Consider the following 7264-nt stretch of genomic DNA (forward strand, 5'->3'; position numbering starts at 1 on the left):
AATCCCTTTTCCTAGCCAAGGGAACCTGAGACACACAGCACCTGGAAAATCAGGTAACTCCCACCCTAATACTGCGCTTTACCAAGTGTCTTAGCAAACAGTACACCAGGAGATTATATCCCACACCTGGCCCAGAGGGTCCCATGCCCACAGAGCCTCCTTCATTGCTAGCACAGGACTCTGAGATCTAACTGCAAGGCAGCAGTGAGGCTGGGGAGGGGTGCCGCCATTGTTGAGGCTTTAGTGGGTAAACAAAGCCACCAGGAAGCTCGAATTGGGTGGAGGCCACCGCAGCTCAAGGAAGCCAGCCTGCCTCTGTAGACTCCTTCTCTGGGAACAGGGCATAGCTAAACAAAAAGCAGCAGAAACCTCGGCAGAGGTAAATGCCCCTGTCTGACAGCTTTGAAGAGAGAGCAGTGGATCTCCCAGCACAGAGGTTGAGATCTGAGAATGGACAGACTGCCTGCTCAAGTGGGTCCCTGACCCCTTAGTAGCCTAACTGGGAGACATCCCCCACTAGGTGCAGACCGACATCTCACAGCTCACACAGCAGGGTACACCCCTGAGACGAAGCTTCCAGACCAAGAATCAGGCAGCAACACTCGCTGTTCAGCAATATTCTATCTTCTGCAGCCCCTGCTGCTGATACCCAGGTAAACAGGGTCTGGAGTGGACCTCAAGAAAACTCCGACAGAACTACAGCTGAGGGTCCTGACTGTTAGAAGGAAAACTAACAAACAGAAAGGACACCCACACCAAAACCCCCTCAGTACATCACCATCATCAAAGACCAAAGGCAGATAAAACCACAAAGATGGGGAAAAAGCAGTGCAGAAAAGCTGGAAATTCAAAGAATCTGAGTGCATCTCCCCCTCCAAAGGAACTCAGCTCATTGCCAGCAACAGAACAAAGCTGGACGGAAAATGACTTTGACAAGTTGAGAGAAGAAGGCTTCAGTCGATCAAACTTCTCAGAGCTAAAGGAGGAACTACGTAACCAGTGCAAAGAAACTAAAAACCTTGAAAAAAGAATGGATGAATGGATAACTAGAATAATCAATGCAGAGAAGACCTTAAAATAACTGATAGAGATGAAAACCATAACAGGAGAACTACGTGACAAATGCACAAGCTTCAGTAACCGACTCAATCAACTGGAAGAAAGAGTATCAGCGATTGAAGATCAAGTGAATGAAATGAAGTGAGAAGAGAAGTGTGGAGAAAAAAGAGTAAAAAGAAATGAACAAAGCCTCCAAGAAGTATGGGATTATGTGAAAAGACCAAATCTACGTCTGATTGGGGTGCCTGAAAGTGACAGGGAAAATGGAACCAAGTTGGAAAACACTCTGCAAGATATCATCCAGGAGAACTTCCCCAACCTGGCAAGGCAGGCCAACATCCAAATTCAAGAAATACAGAGAACGCCACAAAGATACTCCTCGAGAAGAGCAACTCCAAGACACATAATTGTCAGATTCACCAAAGTTGAAATGAAGGAAAAAATCTTAAGGGCAGCCAGAGAGAAAGGTCGGGTTACCCACAAAGGGAAGCCCATTAGACTAACAGCAGATCTCTCAGCCGAAACTCTCCAAGGCAGAAGAGAGTAGGGGCCAATATTCAACATTCTTAAAGAAAAGAATTTTCAACCCAGAATTTCATATCCAGCCAAACTAAGTTTCATAAGTGAAGGAGAAATAAAATCCTTTACAGACAAGCAAATGCTTAGAGATTTTGTCACCACCAGGCCTGTAGTACAAGAGATCCTGAAGGAAGCACTAAACATGGAAAGGAACAACAGGTAACAGCCATTCAAAAAACATGTCAAAATGTAAAGTCCATCGATGCTAGGAAGAAACTGCATCAACAAGCGAGCAAAATAACCAGCTAATATCATAATGACAGGACCAAGTTCACACAAAACAATATTAACCTTAAATGCAAATGGACTAAATGGTCCAATTAAAAGACACAGACTGGCAAACTGGATAAAGAGTCAAGCAAGACCCATCAGTTTGCTATATTCAGGAGACCCATCTCACATGCAGAGACACACAGAGGCTCAAAATAAAGGGATGGAGGAAGATCTACCAAGCAAATGGAAAACCAAAAAAAGCAGGGGTTGCAATCCTAGTCTCTGATAAAACAGACTTTAAACCATCAAAGATCAAAAGAGACAAAGAAGGCCATTACATAATGGTAAAGGGATCAATTCATCAGGAAGAGCTAACTATCCTAAATATATATGCACCCAATACAGGAGCACCCAGATTCATAAAGCAAGGCCTTAGAAACTTACAAAGAGACTTAGACTCCCATACAATAATAATGGGAGACTCTAACACCCCACTGTCAGCATTAGACAGATCAACGAGACAGAAAGTTAACAAGGATATCCAGGAATTGAACTCAACTCTGCACCAAGAGGACCTAACAGACATCTACAGAACTCTCCACCCCAAATCAACAGAATATACATTCTTCTCAGCACCACATTGCACTTATTCTAAAATTGACCACATAGTTGGAAGTAAAGCACTCCTCAGCAAATGTAAAAGAACAGAAATTATAACAAATTGTCTTTCAGACCACAGTGCAATTATACTAGAACTCAGTACTAAGAAACTCAATCAAAACCACTCAACTACATGGAAACTGAACAACCTGCTCCTGAATACATAACAAAGTGAAGGCAGAAATAAAGATAATAAAGATGTTCTTTGAAACCAATGAGAACAAAGATACAACATACCAGAATCTCTGGGACACATTTAAAGCAATGTGTAGAGGGAAATTTATAGCACTAAATGCCCACAAGAGAAAGCAGGAAAGATCTAAAATTGACACCCTAACATCACAATTAAAAGAACTAGAGAAGCAAGAGCAAACACATTCAAAAGCTAGCAGAAGGCAAGAAATAACTAAGATCAGAGCAGAACTGAAGGAGATAGAGACACAGAAAACCCTCCAAAAAACCAATGAATCCAGAAGCTGGTTTTTTGAAAAGATCAACAAAATTGATAAACCACTAGCAAGACTAATAAAGAAGAAAAGAGAGAAGAATCAAATAGACACAATAAAAAATGATAAAGGGTATATCACCACCAACCCCACAGAAATACAAACTACCATCAGAGAATACTATAAACACCTCTATGCTAATAAACTAGAAAAACTAGAAGAAATGGATAATTTCCTGGACACTTACACTCTCCCAAGACTAAACAAGGAAGAAGTCGAATCCCTGAATTGACCAATAGCAGGCTCTGAAATTGACGCAATAATTAAGAGTTTACCAACCAAAAAAAGTCCAGGACCAGACAGATTCACAGCCGAAGTCTACCAGAGGTACAAGGAGGAGTTGGTACCATTCCTTCTGAAACTATTCCAATCAATAGAAAAAGACGGAATCCTCCATAACTCATTTTACGAGGCCAACATCATCCTGATACCAAAGCCTGACAGAGATACAACCAAAAAAGAGGATTTTAGAACAATATCCCTGATGAACATCGATGAAAAAACCCTCAATAAAATACTGGCAAACCAAATCCAGCAGCACATCAAAAAGCTTATCCACCATGATCAAGTGGGCTTCATCCCTGGGATGCAAGGCTGGTTCAACATATGCAAATCAATAAATGTAATCCAGCATATAAACAGAACCAAAGACAAAAACCACATGATTATCTCAATAGATGCAGAAAAGGCCTTTGACAAAATTCAACAGCCCTTCATGCTAAAAACTCTCAATAAATTCGGTATTGATGGAATGTATCTCAAAATAATAAGAGCTATTTATGACAAACCCACAGACAGTATCATACTGAATGGGCAAAAACTGGAAGCATTCCCTTTGAAAACTGGCACAAGACAGGGGTGCCCTCTCTCACCACTCCTATTCAACATAGTGTTGGAAGTTCTGGCTAGGGCAGTCAGGCAAGAGAAAGAAATAAAGGGTATTCAATTAGGAAAAGAAGAAGTCAAATTGTCCCTGTTTGCAGATGACATGATTGTATATTTAGAAAACCCCATCGCCTCAGCCCAAAATCTCCTTAAGCTGATAAGAAACTTCAGCAAAGTCTCAGGATACAAAATCAATGTGCAAAAATCACAAGCATTCCTATACACCAGTAACAGACAAACAGAGAATCAAATCATGAATGAACTCCCATTCACAATAGCTTCAAAGAGAATAAAATACCTAGGATCCAACTTACAAGGATGTAAACAACTTCTTCAAGAAGAACTACAAACCACTGCTCAGTGAAATAAAAGAGGACACAAACAAATGGAAGAACATACCATGCTCATGGATAGGAAGAATCAATATTGTGAAATGACCATACTGCCCAAGGTAATTTATAGATTCAATGCCATCCCCATTAAGCTACCAATGAGTTTCTTCACAGAATTGGAAAAAAACTGCTTTAAAGTTCATATGGAACCAAAAAAGACCCTGTATTGCCAAGACAATCCTAAGTCAAAAGAACAAAGCTGGAGGCATCACGCTACCTGACTTCAAACTCTACTACAAGGCTACAGTAACCAAAACAGCATGGTACTGGTACGAAAACAGAGATATAGACCAATGGAACAGAACAGAGCCCTCAGAAATAATACCACACATCTATAGCCATCTGATCTTTGACAAACCTGACAAAAACAAGAAATGGGGAAAGGATTCCCTATTTAATAAATGGTGCTGGGAAAATTGGATAGCCATAAGTAGAAAGCTGAAACTGGATCCTTTCCTTACTCCTTATACGAAAATTAATTCAAGATGGATTAGACACTTAAATGTTAGACCTAATACCATAAAAATGCTAGAAGAAAATCTAGTTAATACCATTCAGGACATAGGCATGTGCAAGGACTTCATGTCTAAAACACCAAAAGCAATGGCAACAAAAGCCAAAATTGACAAATGGGATCTGATTAACCTAAAGAGCTTCTACACAGTCAAAGAAACTACCATCAGAGTGAACAGCCAACCTACAGAATGGGAGAAACTTTTTGCAATCTACTCATCTGACAAAGGGCTAATATCCAGAACCTATGAAGAACTCAAGCAAATTTACAAGAAATAAACAACCCCATCAAAAAGTGGGCGAAGGATATGAACAGACACTTCTCAAAAGAAGACATTTATGCAGCCAACTGACATATGAAAAAATGCTCATCATCACTCGCCATCAGAGAAATGCAAATCAAACCCACAATGAGATACCATCTCACACCAGTTAGAATGGCAATCATTAAAAAATCAGGAAACAACAGGTACTGGAGAGGATGTGGAGAAATAGGAACACTTTTACACTGTTGGTGGGACTGTAAACTAGCTCAACCATTGTGGAAAACAGTGTGGCGATTCCTCAAGGATGTAGAACTAGAAATAGTATTCTACCCAGCCATCCCATTACTGGGTATATACCCAAAGGATTATAAGTCATGCTGCTATAAAGACACATGCACATGTATGTTTATTGCGGCACTATTCACAATAGCAAAGACTTGGAATCAACCCAAATGTCCATCAGTGACAGACTGGATTAAGAAAATGTGGCACATATACACCATGGAATACTATGCAGCCATCAAAAAGGATGAGTTCCTGTCCTTTGTAGGGACATGGATGCAGCTGGCAACCATCATTCTCAGCAAACTATCGCAAGAGCAGAAAACCAAATACCACATGTTCTCACTCATAGGTGGGAATTGAACAATGAGATCACTTGGACACAGGAAGGGGAGCATCACACACTGGGTCCTATTGTGGGGAGGGGGTAGGGGATAGGGATAGCTTTAGGAGATATACCTAATGTAAATGACGAGTTAATGTGTGCAGCACACCAACATGGCACATGTGTACACATGTAAGAAACCTGCACATTGTGCACATGTACCCTAGAACTTAAAGTATAATAAATATATATATATATATTCTTAGGTTTAGAGAGAAAAAAGCTTATTAACTATTAATTAAATCATATAAGTAAATGCATTCAAATCCTCTATTCATAATTATTATTATTTAATTGATCTGAGAAAAAATTGACTAGTATATGAAAATCACTAAATTTTTTTTGTTATTTTCTTACAGTTCTAATAGTTTTTGCTTTATATATTTTCAGTCTGTATTAGACCATCATATTCTTATTGGGAAATATGTCTTTTCTCAATGATTCATTTTAATTGTATCAGATTCCTATGATCTTAATAAATATTTTTCACTTAAAAAAAAAATCACAAGATTATGCAAATGAATCTTCATATTCAGTCCGTCAATGAAATATAATACTAGTTTCAATGTCTTTTTTCCAAAAGCCTAATTTTCAAGTGAAAGCTTTAGATCTTTGAAAGTAATAGAATTAAAGATAAAGATGGAAAGATAAATAATTCATTTCAGCAGTTTTCTGAGAAATACCACATTTTCCAAAATATATATATTTTATAAGAAATGGTTTCTCTTTAGGCTATTAGAATATCAATCTTCTACAATAGGCCAATTTTTAAAGCACTAGGCCTACATTCACTTAATCAGTCTCATGAAGCAAAACTTGAATTAAGATATTCCATTTAATTTAGTCCACATATTTATCAAGCAAAGAAACTATCAAACAAATACTCTTTCTTGCCGAAGTTCTTGGGATTTCCACGGTGCTTAATGTGTATTTTTTTCAATTGTGAGATCAAACAACACACATCTTGAGCCATTGTATATGTTATCTGGGTAAAAAAACTAAATTAATCTTTTCAAATATCTAATGGAATCCCAGGCATAGTGATTTATTAAAATATTAAATTAAATTTTGAGAAAATTAATCACTAATAATGAAATGAGTTGATTTTCTAAGAAAAGCAAGTATGTAATTAAGGAATCATTAGCAGACTGAAAACCATTACAACATTTAAAAGCAATCAACATTACAATTCTTAGGGTGTGTTTTAAATTCCTCATAACCTAAACATATACATTCATTAATTATTCACTTGCCATGATCAACAATGAAAGATGAGTTAGAAAAACCAGAGGCTTTAATTCAAAAATGACAATCTTTGGTACTGCAGCAAGGAAATAACTAGCTGGTGAAATTAATGACTCCATCTGGCTTTATCTCGGCAATGTTCTGATATACATGCAATGAACAACTTCACATTGTTTGATGTTGTTAATTCTTTACAGCCATCTCTATGGCTGGTCATAATACATAAGGTCAATCCGAAATGATCATATTATGAAACATAAATCATTTCACATGCCTTAT

This window comes from Macaca fascicularis, chromosome 9, assembly GCF_037993035.2.
Source record: "Macaca fascicularis isolate 582-1 chromosome 9, T2T-MFA8v1.1".
NCBI lineage: Eukaryota > Metazoa > Chordata > Mammalia > Primates > Cercopithecidae > Macaca > Macaca fascicularis.